This window comes from Rhincodon typus, chromosome 37, assembly GCF_021869965.1.
Source record: "Rhincodon typus isolate 14 chromosome 37, sRhiTyp1.1, whole genome shotgun sequence".
NCBI lineage: Eukaryota > Metazoa > Chordata > Chondrichthyes > Orectolobiformes > Rhincodontidae > Rhincodon > Rhincodon typus.
Window position 1 is genome coordinate 12,509,270 of NC_063368.1, and position 17,635 is coordinate 12,526,904.

The 17,635-nt window shown below is 43.6% G+C and overlaps 1 long non-coding RNA gene across 1 annotated transcript in view; it reads left to right on the forward strand.

Annotated features, from left to right (window-relative positions):
• LOC125487147 overlaps positions 1-17,493 on the forward strand; it is an 84,947-nt gene extending 67,454 nt beyond the window's left edge. Inside the window, exon 3 of the long non-coding RNA XR_007265669.1 lies at positions 17,290-17,493. This is a non-coding gene — a long non-coding RNA (uncharacterized LOC125487147). The remainder of the gene's footprint in view (positions 1-17,289) is intronic.
• The last annotated feature ends 142 nt before the right edge of the window (positions 17,494-17,635 follow it).

Below are 17,635 nucleotides of genomic sequence, written 5' to 3' on the forward strand. Positions count from 1 at the left end.
TCTGTCAAATAGCTCAAGTTGCAGGGACTGGAAATCTGAAGCAAGAAATCTCACTGTAGGAGGAGCTCGTGTGACTCAGTGGGTGGCAGTTTCAGCCCAGGGACGTGAAGGTCATGGATTCATACTCCAGAGACACCCCACCCCCGTGGTTTTGTACTGAGCGGTTGCTGCACTGTCAGAAAGAAAGTTGACCTGAGGGTCCTATCTGCCTCTTCAGGTGGCATTAAATCATCCCATGGTCACTACTTTTGAAGAAAAGCAGGGGGAGTTCTCCTCGGTGTTTTATTTATCCCCCAATTAAAATCACAAAAACAAATGATCTGGTCATGATAGCATTACTTTTGGTGGGAGCTTGCTGTACACAAATTGGCTATCCTGTTTCCCACATTACAACAGTAGCTGCACTTCAAAAAGTATTTGATTGGATACTACTTTGGAACATAGAATCCCTAAAGTGTGGATGCAGGCCATTCAGCCCACCGAGTCCACACCAACCCTCCAATGAACATCCCACCCAGACCTAACTCCCTACCCTATAACTCTGCATTTCCCATGGCTAACCCACCTAGCCTGCACACTCTGGGCAATTTAGCATGGTTAATCCACCTAACGCACACATCTTTGGACTGTGGGAGAAAACTGGAGCACCTGGAGGAAACCTACACAGACATGGGGAGAATGTGCAAACTCCATACGGTCACTAGAGGGTGGAACTGAACCTAGGTCATTGGCATTGTGAGGCAGCTGTGCTAACCACTGAGCCACCATGCTGTCCTGTAGCTGTGACAAAGACTATAAAAATGCAAGTTTTCCTTTCAAGCAAACAAGCACATTCAAGGCCACATCTTGCCTTTCTGTACTTTTTGCCAAATGACTGACAGTCAAGCCAGCAGCCACTGTCACATATCTCTTCGTTTTTATTTCCATTGATAGTTTGCACTACCAACATCACCAGTCTATAATTTAGACCTGATTAGAGAACAGCTTAGTATATCAAAGGGGTAAGATTGACCATTCAGGTCCTCCTCATTGTCTTGGTTACAATGTCTATTATTTTAGGGTAACTTGTACCTAGTTGCTAACATAACATAACTCAAAACTTTGTTTAAGATAAGGACCACTTCTTGTTAGACCATCAAATGATTTATCTCTACCACACCAGATCCAGCAGGCCCAGAAACAATGGTGGCAGAAAATCTACCCCACAGTTTAGAGTGTGAACAAATTCTCTTTTCAAAAAAAAAGGTTGAAATGGGGCCACAAGTTCAAGATTGTCAGCAAGAAGGCTAGGGCTGAGATGGAGAGAAACTTCTTTACTCAGAGAGTTGTTAGGATTTGGAATGCACTGCTTGGGAGAGTGGTGGAGGTGGATTCTGTAGAAAGTTTTAAAAGAGATCTGAATATACATTTTAAAGTGATGAATTTAGAGGGCTATGGAGAATGGGACTAGCTGGGTAGTTCTTTTGGGAGCTGGGACAAACATGATAGGTTGAATGGCCTCTTTCTGTATTTTAACAGTCAATGATTCTATGTTTCAACTTTATGTTGAAATGCTTCCTGGAAATAGATTGCTTTTAGCAACCTCATGATTGTTCAAGTATTGGTGCCAAGTTCTTTAAAATGGGGTTTATTTGAAGAGGGATGAGACCTCAGTTTCAATATAGCAGGTGACAAATGCCCATTAAAATATCCATTCCAACATCCAATATAAATCTCCAGTATGATATCTATTACTATATTCTTCAGAATGTCTGTTACAATATCCATGATAATGTATGTTACTGTAGAGTACAATACCCATAATAATGGTGCCACCTAATCTCTGCTTCAATTCATATGTTCTTTCGTTTGTTCTTCCATGGGATGTAGCTGTCGCTGGTGAGGCCAGCATTTATCTCCCATCTCAAATTGCACTTGAACTCAGTGGTTTGCTTGGCCATTTCAAAGACAGTTAAGAGTCAACCACATTGTTGCGGGTCTAGAATCATATATGTTATATACCCGGAACTGTATTTAAACATAGGCCTAGTCCACATTTTTAGTGAGTTTTATTTTGGTTTTCTATACTCCATGAAATTCACATCCCACTGATTACCCTTTATATCCTAATCAATCTGTTATTACACACCCCTGGAGCAGATGGAACTTGAACCCGGATATTCTGGTCCCGAGGGAGGGACACAATGCCTGCGCTACATGAGCCCTACTCCAATGATTACTAGCTCCATATTTATACACCCAATGAACCCATAATTAATATATCTATCAGATGTTCCCTCATTCCATTAGGTCTCATGCATTCCTTCAGATCGTATTAGATGTGGGTCAGACAAGGTAAGAATGACTAACTTCCTTCCATAAAGGACATTACTGAGGTAGATGGGTTTTACAACAATTGGTGATAGTTGTCATGATTAGTATCAATGAGATGAGCTCTTATTTTCAGACTTTATTAATTGAAATTAAGTTCCATGATTCAAACCTATGTCCTTACTGTATTAGCCTGCTCCTCCAAAATATTAGTCCAGTGACATTGCCACTAAGCCACTGCCTCACCTGAAGCTAAAGTGTTTTTGTGTCTTGGGGATGGTGCCCAATCAACCCCTTGGTTGTCCACTGAGATTACTCATGCCAAAAAGTCATAAGCAATCAGATGAATTTGTTGTGTACTTAACAGTAGCAGAAAACCACTTAATTCTATGAAAAGGACAATCTTGCTGATTCCTGGAGGGGTGCAGTAATCTTTTTGGCTAAAACACTTTAAATGCCAGTTATCCAATTCCTGATGTTTTATTGTTTTTAATTAATCCTACAGTGACTGGAGTAAAGGATGTATGATTTAACATTTGGAAGTTAAGGGGACATTCTTGTGAATGGTATTTATAACTGCACATCACAACGAGCTGGCTACAAGGTCGATACACTGTTGACGGAAACATGAGTCTATTCTTTCGGGGTTTGGGGGAGGGAAACTATGTCAAATAGAGAAATATTATTCTTAGTCTTTGTTGTTCTTTTATAACTGAAAAGAAAGAGTCAGCGGTGCATTCCATTTCACTTCCTGGATTTGGCCCTCAGAAATTATGATAAGCAGACTGTCGACATTAAGATGTAAGGCTGGAAACAAGTCTTAGTAAGCACGTAATATGTGCATATGAGCATCCCAACATTCTTCACATCAACCCGAGTACCTTCTTTGAAGTATAGACACTGTCGCAATGCCAATTTGCCCACTGCAAGATCCCACACGCAGCAACATGGTAATGAGCTGGCAATCTGTTTTCATGATGTTGGGGGATAGATAATCAGTTACAGAACAGAATTTTCCTACTTGTCTTTAATGTTCCCCAACAGGGCACCCCAGGCCTCAGTTTAAAGTCTTATTTTGAGACAGTTATTGCACCAATGTATTCTTCATTCTTCTTCAATTCTCTTCCCACTTCTGGCTATGTACTCGGCAGAAAAGCACATGCTTATGTTGGAGACAACACAGCAGGTCAGGCAGCATCAGAGGAGCAGGAAAGTTGACGTTTTGAGTCTGGACCCATGCTTATGTCTTTTTCTGTAGATAGTATTTTCTGGAGCAGGCTGCCAGCCTGTCACCAGAGGCTAAAGCTTGATTGAGATCAATCAGGAGACTGGCATGTTATGAATGCACCTTCCATAGTCATCAGATAGCTGGAGTGGGAATCATACCTGGATCCTCTGGCTTAGAGGCAAGACCACTGTGCCATAAAACCTCACCAATGTATTCTATATAGACGCAGTGAATCTAAGGAATATAAGCTGATTAAGAAGATGCAATTGAAATGAGTAAAAACATGTTAGAAATCTTCCTTGTTGAATATATAACAACTTTAAAATCTGTAGACAAACTGTGAGGTATATGAAGTGCAGAGGAGAGCTGCAACAACGTGCATAAACTTGCAAAATACAGTTATAGAGAACAGTGCAGAAAAAGACCCTTCAGTCCAACTCATCCATGTCAACCAGATAGCCTAAATTAATCTAGTCCCATTTGCCAGCATTTGGCCCATATCCCTGTAAACTCTTCCTATTCATGTACCCATCCAGATGCCTTTTAAATGCTGTAATTGTACCAACCTCCACCACTTCCTCTGGCAGTTCACTCCATACATACACTACCCTCAGCGTGAAAATGTTGCCCTTTAGGTCCCTTTTAAATCTTTCACCTTTCACCTTAAACCTATGCCCTCTAGTTTTGGATTCCCCTACCCTAGGGAAAAGACCTTGACTATTCACTGTATCCACGCCCCTCATGATTTTATAAACCTCTACAAGGTCACTGCAGTGAACCTTAATATTGGGAATCATGAGGTGCTCGATTTTGATTGAAAATGTACAAGTTAAGTGTCTAAATGTGATGGAGGAGCAGAGGGTCAGACAGCAGACACATAAATCACTTTAAACCACACAGTTCTGATCTCAATATTATAAAATAAACAGAGAAGTACAGTAGAAATTGCAAAAAGGATTTTACTTGGATAATACAGAATTGAGAGGTTATATACATTTCAGGAAAGATAAATCAACGTTGGAAAGCTTTTTAAAAACCTGGGAGGCAACCAGTTTTTCAGTCAGGAGTTGTTTTAAGATTTGTGGAGATCAGCTAGGTCCATATATAAAAGATATATAAGATGGTCACAAATAGGGATTTCAGGATAAGTTTATTTACCAGAGTGTGATTAGAATAATAAGAACGTAAGAAGTAGAAATAGGAACAAGAATAGGCCATTTGAATCTTCAGGTCTGCTCTACCATTCAAAAACCTGGCTGAACTTTGAACTCAAGACCACTTTCCTATCCCATTCTCACCTTTTGATTCCTGAGTGCCCAAGATTGTACCAGTTTCAAGCTTGAACATAATCATCACTACTAATGGTATTATCGCCAGACTATTAATCCAGAAACTCAACGAATGTTCTGGTGACTCGGGTTCGAATACCAACAGTGGATTTTAATATAAAAGAAAATCCGGAATTAAAAATCTACTGTTGACCATGAAGTCATTGCCGAATGTCAGGAACAACCCAGCTTGCTCACTAATGTCCTTCAGGGAAGAAAATCTGCTCTCCTCTTTTGGTCTGGTCTGCATGTGACTCCAGACCATTAGCAAAGTTGTTGATTCTTAACTGCCCTTTGAAGTGGCCGAGCAAGCCATTCAGTTGTATCAATCATCACGAAGTCTCAACAAAGAAATTAAACTAGACAGACCAGCTGCAATTGACCTAGGCACTGAAAAAGAAATGGCAGAAATAGCCCTGTCGACCTTGTAAAGTCCTCCTTACTAACATCAGGGGGCGTCTAGTGCGAAGATTGCGTGAGCTGTCTCACAGACTGGTCAAGCAAAAGCCTGACATAGTCATACTCACGGAATCATACGTTACAGACAATGTCCCAGACACTACCATCACGATTCCTGGATATGTCCTGTCCCACAGGCAGGATAGACCCAGCAGAGGTGACGGCACAGTGGTATTTATTTGGGAGGGAGTTGCTGTGGGAGTACTCCACATTGACTCCTGATCCCATGATGTCTTCTGGCTTCAGATTCAACATGAACAAGGAAATCTCTTGCTGAATACCATGTAAGGTCCATCCTCGGCTGATGAATCAGTACTCTTTCATGCTGAAGAACACTTGGATGTAGCACTGAGGGTGGCAAGGTGCAAAATGTACTCTGGATGGGGAATTTCAGTGTCCATCACCAAGGGTGGCTCAGCAGCAACTCATCGAGCTGGTCAGGTTCTAAAGGACATAGCTGCTAGACTGGGTCTGCAGCAGGTGGTGAGGGAAAAATGTACTTAACCTCATCCTTACCAATTTGCTGGCTGCAGATGCATCTTTCCATGACAGTATTGATTAGTGACCACCTCACTGTCCTTGTGGAGACAAAGTCACACCTTCACATTGAGAATAACCTCCATCATGTTGTGTGGTACTTTTAACCTGCTAAATGGGACAAACTTTGAATAGATTTAGCATCTCAAGACTAGACATCCATGAAAGGTGCTGTGGGCCATCAACAGCAGCAGAATTGTATTCCAGCACAATCTGCAACCTCATGGCCTGACATATATCTCACTCAACCACTTACATCAATCCAGGGGATCAACCCTAATTCAATGGAATGAAGGAGGACATGCCAGGAGCATCACCAGATATACCTAAAAATGAAGTATCAACCTGGTGAAGCTACCAAATAAGACTACTTCTGTGTCAAGCAACAAAAGCAGCAAGTGATACTCAGAGCTAAGCAATCCCACAACCAATGGATCAAATCTAAATTCTGCAGTCCTGCCACATCCAGTCATGAGTGGAAGTGGACAATTAAACAATTCACTGGAGGCAAAGGCTCCACAAACACCCTCATTCTCAATGATTAAAGAGCACGATTTATCAGTGCAAAAGACAATGCTAAAGCATTCACCACAATCTTTAGTCAGAAATGCCAAGTGGATGATCTATTTCAGCCTCCTCCAGTGGTCTCCAGCACCACAGAAACCAGTCTGCAACAAATTTGATTCACTCCATGTGTTATCAAGTAATGGTTGGAGGCACTGGATACTGTAAAGGCTGCAGGACCTGACAAAATTCTGGCAATAATACTAAAGAGTTGTACTCCTGAACTTGCTGATCTTCTAGTTAAGTTCTTCCAGTCAGTGAATTACACCCTATCAGTCTACTCTCGATCATCAGTAAAGTGATGGAAGGTGTCATCAACTGTGCTATAAGGCAACACCTGCTCAGCAATAACCTGCTCAGTAATGCCCAGTTTGAGTTTCACCAGAGCCACTCAACTCCTGAACTGAGTACAGCCTTGGTTAAAACACGGATAAAAGAACTGAACTTCAGAGGGGAAGTGAGATTGACAGCCCTTTACATCAAGGCTGCATTTGACCGACCGTGGTATAAAGGAGCACTAGCAAAACTGAAATCACTGGGTATCAGGGTCAAGCTCTCCAGTGATTGGAGTCATAACTGACACAGAGGAGGATCTTCATGGTTGTTGGAGATCAGTCATTTCAGCTCCAGGGTATCTCTGCAGGAGTTCCTCAGGGCAGTGTCCTAGGCCCAACCAGCATCAGTTGATTTATCAATGACCTAGGCTCCTTCATAAGGGAAGAAGTGGGGATGTTCAATGATTATTGCACAATGTTCAGCACCATTTGCAGCCCCTTGTTCAAATGCAACAAGAGCTGGAAAATATCAAGGCTTAGGCTGACAAGTGGCAAGTAACATTTGCGCCACACAAATGCCAGGCAATGACTATCCCCAATAAGAGATGATCTGATCACCACCCTTGACATTCAATGGTATTACCATCACCGAATCCCCCACTGTGAATATCCTGGGGGCTTACCATTGACCAGAAACTCAACTGGGCTTGCCACATAAACACAGTGGCTACAAGAGCAGTATGTGGCTCAGTGGTTGACAGTGCTGCCTCACAGCACCGGAGACCCAAGTTTGATTCCATCCTCGAGCAACTGTCTGTATGGAGTTTGTATGTTCTCTCCATGTCTGTGTGTGTTTTCTCTGGGTGCTCTGGTTTCTTCCCGCAGTCCAAGCTCATGCAGGTTCGGTGGATTGGCTATTCTAAATTACCCAAAGTGTCCAGGGGTTGTGCAGACTAGGTGGGAATGCAGGAAAAGGGTAGGTGGTGGGTCTGGGTAGGATGCTCTTTGGAGGGTTGGTTTGCTCAATGAGCTGAATGGCCTGCTTCCATACTGTAGGGATTCTATGATAAGAGCAGGTCAGAAGCAAAGACTACTGCAGCACATAACTCACCTCCTGACTCCTCAAAGCCTGTCCACCATCTATGAGGGACTAGTTAAGGGTGTGATGGAGTACTCCCACCTGCCTGGTTAGGTTCAGGTCCAATAACACTCAAGAAGCTTGACATTGTCGAGAACAAAGCAGCCCACTTGATTGCTACCACATCTACAAGTATTCACTCCCTTCACCACCAATGTTCAGTAGCAGCAGTGTATACTATCGACAAGACGCACTGCAGAAATTTATCAAAAACAGCACCTACCAAACCCATGACCACTGTTGCTGGGTCAAAATCCTGGAATTCCCTCCCTAAGGGCATTGTGGGTCAATCAACAGCACATAGACTGCAGCAGTTCAAGAAGGCAGCACTGCACTGCATTCTGAAGGGCAACTAGGAATGAGCAGTAAATACTGGCCAGCCAGTGACAGCCAACTCCCACAAGTGAATTTTAAAAAAACTTACATCTCACTCAAATTGATCGTTCACTTTCTGTATCTAACAGCCCTGTAGCTGATTCTTTTTTTAACTCTCTCATTGGACATGGGTGTTGCTGGTTAGGCCAGCATTTATTGCCCATCCCTAGTTGCCCTTGAGAAGGCCTTCTTGGATTGCTGCAGGCTATGTGCTGAGGGAGACCCACAATGCTATTAGAGGGGGATTTTGCAGAGACTTTGATATTTAGATACAGATCACTCAGATCAATAAGACTGTTCTAGTGCTTACACTCTGCATGAACTCCCCTCAGCCTACTTTATCTCACTCCATCAACACATCCTTTCTCCCATGCGTGTTTGTCTAGCTTCCCCTGGGGATATTATTCACTTCAACTGCCCATGTCATAACAAGTTTCATATTCAAATCACTCTCTGGGTAAAGAGGTTTTTCCAGAATTCCAATTGGATTTACAGTTTTAATGTCAAACCTAGAGAAAAATGTCCCAACCTGGTCAATATTTCCTGTCAGTAATAAGTTCTCAGTTCTGATGTCGTCCTTGTAAAGTGTTATATACAGCTTCTACAATGTTTCATATGTGTGAAATGAAGACGAGACTTATGGACTAGGTTCGAGATCAGTGAGTCTAAGCTTTTTAATTCGATTCCTCTAGCAAGTGGTTTGGATGCACTCTATGGTGCTGTTAATCTGATTGCTGCTTTGAAAGATTTGTGAATCTGTGCCCATGATTTCTTTCTGGGTTTACCTCATTTAAATTCTTATTTTCCAAGAGATATACAACTGCCTTCCTTCCATCCAAATACAACACCTTTTTTAAACCATTCATGGGTCGTGGGCATCACTGGCAAGGTCACCACTTATTGCTCATCCCTGATCATCCTTGAGAAAGTGGTGGTGTGCCATCTTCTTGAACCGCTGCCATGGCTCATGGTATCTAAACTTTAGATACATTCACAGTGCTGTTAGGAAGAAAGCCCCAGGACTTTTGTCCCAGCCACACTGAAAGACGGCGATATAGTTCCAAGTTATGCTGGTGAGTGGCTTGGAGGGGAACTTGGAGCCAATAGGGCTGTCACATATCTGCTGCCCATGGCCTTCTAGGTGGTAGAGGTTGCAGATTTGGATGATGCTGTGGAAGAAACCTTGGCGAGATGTTGCTTTGCAGCTTGTAGATTGAAATGCTGCCACTGTACATCGGTATGAAGGTGGTGGATGGGATGCCAATCAAGCAGGCTGCTTTGTCTTGGACCGTGCCTGATTTCTGGAGTCTTGTTGGAGTTGCGCTCAACTAGACACTTCACAATCTTTATTGAAACTGATTGACTGGTTTCAGAATAGCTAGATGCTGTTAGCAAGAGCATAAACATTTAGCCAGAACTGCAATATATGTAAAATGTAGTTTCTTCCATAAGCTGTCAAAGAACTCAACTATAAATTGACTGCCGGTATTTGAGCCGTAAGTCAGACAGCCAGAACATTTACCCACCTGCAGCATCAGACCACAGCTGTCTTCACTTCCGCTTCTTTTGTGTTTGCATTGTTCTTGCCCACAATGCACACTTTACCTTCAAGTTCATTTCCCTGAGTATGTCCCTGCTTATTTTTTCCTGCTGTCAACACTGATCTCCCCAGCTGCCACGCATGCACTGTCTCAAGGCACGCTCGCTGTTCAATCCTGATCAGAGACGCCCCTTGGCATCTCTTGCAAATTGAGCTTTGCAACACGTAATCAGATGGATGTGGAGTAGTAATTTACACAGTCCACAATCCACTGCCCAGAAACAAAAAACTAGTAAAACTTCCGAATGATGCATACTTTTTAAAGTATGATTGACCCACAATGCTCTTAGGCATATTATTAAGGTGAGAGGAAAAAGATTTAAAAATGACACGAGGGGCAACTTTTTTACACAGAGAGTGGTTTGTGTGTTGAGTGAACTTCTAGTGGAAGTAGTGGATGTGGGTACAGTTACAACATTTAAAAGACATTTGAATAAGTACATGAATAAGAAATGTTTGGAGGGATATGGGCCAAGCACAGACAGGTGGGACTAGTTTTAGTTTGAGATTATGGTCGGCATGGACTGGTTGGACTGAAGGGTCTGTTTCCGTGCCGTATGACTCTGTGGTCCGACTTGTTTTGTATACCTCGCAACAGTGGTCCAGTACAACTAGTAGATTCATTTCTAAGCATTACTGCTCTCTTATTCATTTTTCCTTCAAGTGGCCTAATCTATTACAGGTAATTCTAGTCACTGTTTTTCCAAAAGATATACATGTGTTGGTGAGGGTGCACAGAACGGGGGTTGGTCTAAACATAAAGAGATTGGGGTAGAAAGGAAGATTCAAGATGTTGAATTTTTACAGAGGACGTTAGGGGCTAAGGGCTGTATTTCAGAGAAAACAAAGAACTGCAGATGCTGGGAATCAGAAACAAAAACAGAAATTGCTGGATAAACTCAGCAGTTCTGGCAGAATCTGTGGAGAGAAAGCATAGTTAACATTTCAGTTCTGGTGTCCACGGTTCAAAACAGTTCTGAAGAAGAGTCACTGAACCTGAAATGTTAAGTCTGCTTTCTCACTACAGATGTTGCCAGACCTGTAAGTTTTTTCAGCAATTTTTGTTTTTGTTGCTATATTTTCAGATTCTTTTTTCCTCTATTTCAGATTACTCTCAAAGAAAACCTTAACTCCTTGCTTTCTAAAGAGTGCTACCACACATTCTGATCCCAGAGCCAAAATCATAATGGCCTGAATCTTACATTTTTATTGATTAAGTATCGGTTGTGTTGAGTTTAGGGATGGTTTCTCTCTGCGAGGCTTAGTGGGGTTTCTTGATGCATCCTACCAAAATCCCCTCATTAATTAACTACATTGCTCCTATGATGTACCTCTTATCTGATCCTAACCTCATTCCACCGTGTGCCAAATCCTGAAGAACTCATTCAGGATATCTTGGAATGGACCTGCGCCCTGGTGCTGGCACTAACTTTACAAGGTCATTATAACATTGAAACATGGAAGGTAGGAGTAGGAGTGATCCATGTGACCCCTCAAACCGGCTGCACCGTTCAATATATTCATGGCTGATCATCAAACTCAATACCCTAATCCTGCCCTCCCCCATATCTTTTGATCCCTTCAGCCACAAGAACTTCATTTACTTCCTTCTTGAAAACACAATGTTTTGGCCCCAACCACTTTCTGTGGCAGTGAATTCCATAGGCTGAGTACTCTCTGGGTGAAGAAATTTCTCCCCATCTCAGTCCTAAAAGGTTTACGCCTTATCCTTAAACTGTGACTCTCTGGCTCTGGACTCCCCCACCATTGGGAACATCCTTTTTACATTTACCCTGTTAGTCCTGTTAGGATTTTATAGGTGTCTATGAGATTCCTACCTCCCCCTCAACACCCCCCCCCCCCCCCCCCCCCCGCCATCACCGCTACCTCCCCGGCCTCAGTCTGACTCAAGTAACTCTGGCAAGATATTTTGGTAAATGGTGGCGAGGGATGGATTGTGATGTATGACAAGAATTTAAAAATACCATAAAATGTAAAAGGAGGCCAGTCAGTCCATTGTGTCTGCACTGGCTCTTCAAACTAAGTAGCCTCTTAGGACCCAAGCTAGAGTCCACAGCATACAAGTTATATCATGAGGGCATATGTGGCAACTATCAATATATGAAGAGAAAATGTGCCCACTTCAGGTCCCAAAATTGGGTAGCAGGCCCTTCAAATTCCATCCTTAAATAACACCCCAACATCCATTTTCAAAATTAAGACCCTCCACCAGTGGCAGCAGTGTGTACCATCTACAAGATTGAGTGTAGTAATTCACCAAGGGTCCTTAGACAGCACCTTCTAAACCCATGTCCTCTAGCAGGGTAAGGGCAGCAGATGTATTTGAACACCTCTGCTTGCAGATTCCCCTCCAAGTCACTCACCATCCTGACCTGTAACTATATTGCTGTTCCTTCACAGTCACTGGATCAGAATCCTGGATCTCCCTCCCTAACAGCATTGTGGGTGTCCGTAAACCACATGGACTGCAGCAGTTCAAGAACGCAGCTCCCCTCCACCTTCTTAAGGGCAATTAGAGATGGTGATAAATGCTGGCCTCGCCAGCGATGCCCACATCCCCAAGAACAAAGTTTGAACGTGGCCACCATGCCACATTCAATGACCCATGATGACGAAAGCAGAGAAAATTCCAGAAGATGCACCGAGGAGCAAGAGGAGGAAATATTTTACATAAATTTAAAATGTGCTGTGTAGCATGTATCTGGGAGGCAGTAGGTTTGCTGCAGAGCAGGACTGCAGGTTCCTGAGCATCTCAGTGGCAGGGATACAGAAACATTTTCATTCTTTACCAGTGGCTATACAATTGATCCCTATGGATTTCAGTTTTTTTTAATAAAAACGGCTGATGCATGTTGTTGTTGTAGCAAGTCCTGACCTTGGGAAATATATTCCTGGACTCTTGGAATGACTTGGCTCAAGTCAACAGGAAATGCCTGTGGCTATTTAGGCTGCATAAGCCACAGAAGTAAATATTTTCATTAATGTAAAGTGTATGGACATTATCAGTCATGGCTACTGTGTCTGACCTATTAAAGGGACAGTGTTCAACAACAGATGGGCAGGCGATGGCCTAATAGCATTATCATTAGACTGTTAATCCAGAGACACAGCTAATGTTCCGTGGACCAGGGTTTGAACTTGCTGTGGCAAATAAGAGAATCTGAATTCATAAAAGCATCTGGAATTAAGAGTCTAATGACGACCGTGAATCCATTGTCGATTGTTGTAAAAATCCATCTGGCTCACTAATGTCCTTTAGGGAGAGAAACTGCCATCCTTACCTGGTCTGGCCTACATGTGACTCTGGACCCACAACAATGTGGTTGACTCTTAACTGTCCTCTGGGCAATAAATGCTGGTCTACCCAGCAACGCCCAATTAAAACAAAGTTACCTCTACTGCATCCATTGAGACAAAGGGCCTGATGTTTAGGCCTTGCTCTACAGCGAATATCTCCAGAGGGTCAAGCACGAGAAATAGCGCAGGTCTGTGTGCCAGTTTTCAACCTACCATCCTGACCTCCAGCTTCCCAGAAGCAGGGATGCGGTAGGTTCATGGCAGCGCTACCCACCCATGTGTCCCAGAAAGAGAAACCAGTAAAATTACAAATGGCACAGACAAGACTGATGTGTGTTGTATACCACAAAATGGAGCTCCACTGCAACATTCATTTCCAAGTATTACCGGCTTTTTACCATTTTTTTACCCTCTGGGGCGATTAGTTAAGGACCGCTTAAAAAGCCAATTAATCCATTTAGATAACTCAGCCAGGCTCTACATTCCCAAAGGGGGTATGGCCCAGTTGAACTGCCTGGGGTGACCTCCTGGCAGTAGACTGTAGCCCAGTGTTGCAGCAAGGCCTGGAGGCCCTCGCTCTGCTTGCCTGCACTGTAGCAGCCGGAGGCCCTTAAAGAGGGCCCTCCTTTGTCAAAGGTGCGCAGCCAGGCTAGCTTACAAACCCAGAATATAAATTTCAACTTCAAGACATCGAACCTTGAAGTGGAGATAACAAGATGTAGAGCTGGATGAACACAGCAGGCCAGGCAGCATCAGAGGAGCAGGAACACTATCATTTCGGGTCTGGACCCTTCTTCAGAAATGGGGGAGGGGAAGGAGACTCTGAAATAAATAGAGAGAGGGGGAGGCGATGATGGAAGGTGGATAGAGGAGCAGATAGGTGGAGAGAAGACAGACAGGTTAAGGAGGTGGGGATGAAGCCAGTAAAGGTGAATGTAGGTAGGGAGTTGGGATGGGGTTGTGATGAGGGAGGGGCAGCAGGTAGGTGGGAGGGAAGACGGACAGGTCAAGGAGGTGGAGATGAGGCTAGTAGGTAGGAAGTGGGGATGGGGTTTGGTCAGTGAGGTGGGAGGAGCGGATAGGTGGGACAAAAGACGGACAGGTCAAGGAGACAGGGACGAGATGGGCTGGTCTTGGGATGAGGTCGGGGGTGGGGAGATTTTGAAGCTTGTGAAGTCCACATTGAGACCATTGGGCTGCAGGTTTCCCAAGTGGAATATGAGGTACCGTTCCTCCAGCCTTCGGGTGGACTCGTTGTGGCACTGGAGGAGGCCCAGGATGGACTTATCATCCAAGGAGTGGGAGGGGGAGTTGAAGTGGTTTGCAACTGGGAGGTGCAGTCGTTTGTCACGAACCGAGCGTAGGTGCTCCACAAAACGGTCTCCAAGCCTCTGCTTGGTTTCCCTGATGTAGAGGAGGCCACATCGGGAACAGCGGATACAGTATACCACATTAGCAGATGTGCAGGTGAACATCGGTTTAACGTAGAAGGTATTCTTGGGGCCTGGGATGGAGGTGAGGGGGAAGGTGTAGGGGCAGGTGTAGCACTTCCTGCGGTTGCAGGGAAAAGTGCCGGGGTGGCGGGGCTAGTGGGGAGTATGGAGTGGACGAGGGAGTCACGGAGACAGTGGTCTCTCCGGAAGGCAGATAAGGGTAGGGAGGGAAAAATGTCCTTGGTAGTGGGGTCAGATTGCAGGTGGCCGAAGTGGCGGAGGATGATGTGTTGAATCTCGAAGTGGCCTCTCTCACTTACCTAACTTTGGCATCTTGCTGCTCCTTTCAAACTGATATTGAGGCCTCTGATCAGGCTTCTAACTTTGAGGCCCACCTATTCCTTTAATTGGGCCTCTTGCCTGTCTTCTAGTCAGCAATTGTTATTCCAGGAAAAATTAGAATGAGTGACTGTTTCCCCCAGTTTGGGCTCTGGCCCACAATTCATCCTAATGCGAAGACCGTGAAATTCAATGACTTTCAAAAAATCAGGTGGCATGTTCTATATATCATTAAATCTAACTGAATTATAACTGAAAGCAGCAGATTATTTAAGAATGTGATTGTGTCGTATTTTTCCACTGGACCCAGAAGCTGAAGCAAGTAAATCTACAGTAGAATGCGAAATTCACTTAAATGTCTGGCAACAAAAGTGACCATGGAAGTATCAGATGGTCATATGAAACATAACTGGTTCATAAATGTCATTTTGGAAGGTGAATTAACTCCACAGAGGGCTGGCATCCCATCCCAAGTCACCCTTTATTTACATGTGGAGAGTACTTGACACTAATCCAGCTCCTTCAGAGCCAGCTCTCAGAATGAACAGGATGTCTGACAGTTCTGTTTTGTCTGTCAGTTCCCTGACTGCACCAAATTAACAGCCCCAATCAGGGAACTGATATTCTGTGAGGTCCACCTAGCTGACCTCGTTAGAATCACTACAGAAGGAAACCTGCTAGCCTTAGCTTGTCTAAACCAATTGTGTCTCCATTCCAGAACCTAACTCACATGCAGCCAAACAGAGCTGCTCAGAGATTCACCACCCATGTGGGCAATTGATGTCCAACTTGCCAGCAGTGTGCCAACACCCATCAATAATTTTTCTAAACCACTCCAGGAGTACTGAGTTCAAATCTGATTGCAAGAAATGTTTAGATGTAAATCCATTTTTCTTTCACTTGATTTGGGAAGCAATGGGACTGAAAGCTATTGGATTGCCATAAAAACATAATCCAAAAATCCACCGCTATATGGTTTGGCTCAGAACATAATCTCAACCCTGCACTCTCAACACACAGGCTCGTTTTTACTATTGATTTCAGTGGAGTGTAAAATTGTATAAATTGAGCCATGATGCTTAGGATAAAATCAGAGCTTTAATTGACAAAAAGCACAAGTCATCAATGCCAACTCGAATCAACTAGAGAGAGGTAATGAAAACAGCGTTGTTTTTTAACATCAATATTCCAATTAGAAGAAACACTGTATGATTTAACCCACCTTGAACTGAAGTGAAGGTTTTCTCACAACTTACTATCACAGTAGAGAATTTGAAGAATTCGATTCAGCCAAATTAGAACAGCCCTTTCACCTCTCTTCTTTCATTCAATCACAGGATGTGGGCCTCACCGGTGAGACCAACCTTTATTGCCCATCTCTAACCGCCCTTGAGAAAGCAATGCTGAGTCACATTCTTGAACTGCTGTAGTCTCTCTGTCTGCGTGCCTGCTGTAGGTACAGCCACAGTTTGTAGATAAGAAGTTCCAAGATTTTGACCTAGTGACAGTGAAGGAACACTGATATAGTTTTAGCCAGGATGGTGTGTGGCTTGGAGATGATCTTGCAGTTGGTGGTGTTCCCACGTGTCATTCTTGGTGATAGCGAGCACAGATTTGGACATTGTTGCTGAAGGATCCATTACGGGTTGCTACAGTATGTCTTGTATCTGATACACACTGCTGCCACTGATCGTGTAATCATGACAACAACAATGATAAAGGCCAGATGATCTGGTAATTGGGGTGAATGCTCTAGTACATTTTCCAAACTTTATATATCATCCCAAGAGGACAGCTTTTAAAGTCACATTTGTAAAACACCTTGTTCAAATGTTAAATTCACTACAAAGAAAGTAATTAAAATTTTCAATCTTTAAAGAATGTCCTGTCATCCCATATGACACACATTAGTTAGACATCAGAGTGAATGGCATAGTTTACTCAGTGGCCATCACTTCCCTAGTCATGCAGATGCCTAGGTTAATGCCCTGAGTAGGGGCATAGTTGGGTTCAAATCTCGCCGCAGAAGGTAGTGAAATTTAAATTCATTAAATAAATATGGAAAAAAAGGAATTGTTCTTGGAAATGATCATCGTTTGTTGTTTTAAAAAAAGCCACCTGGTTCACTAGTGCTGCATTGTCAGAGCAGCAGTATTGAGGGAGTGGTGCATTTTCACAGCTGGAGAACTGAGTGGGTGCTGCAGTATTGAAGCAGTAGTACTGAGGGAGTGATGCATTGTCAGAATGGTAGTACTCAGGGAGTGCTGCATTATTAGAGCAGCAGTGCTGAGGGAGATCTGTGCTATCAGAGCAGCAGTACTGAGGGAGGCAGAGGCACTGTCTTTCAAATGAGATCTTAAATCAAGGCTCTGTCTGCTTTTTCAGGTGGAGATCAAAATTTTATGGAACTGTTTCAAAACAGAGTAGAGACTCCCTGGCACCTTCAGTCAACATTACTAAACATGGTTTACTTGTGGGAGCTTGCTGCAGGCAATCTGCCTGCCACATTTCCTACGCAACAGAAGAAATTAGACTACACTTCAGAACTTCACTCGCTCTGAAATATTTTGGGGCATCCTGAAGATAAGAACAGCACTCTCAAAATGCAGAGATAGTAAGAACTGCCGATGCTGGAGTCAGAGATAACACAGTGTGGAGCTGGAGGAACACAGCAGGCCAGGCAGCATCAGAGGAGCAGGAAAGTTGATGTTTCAGGTCGGGACCCTTCTTT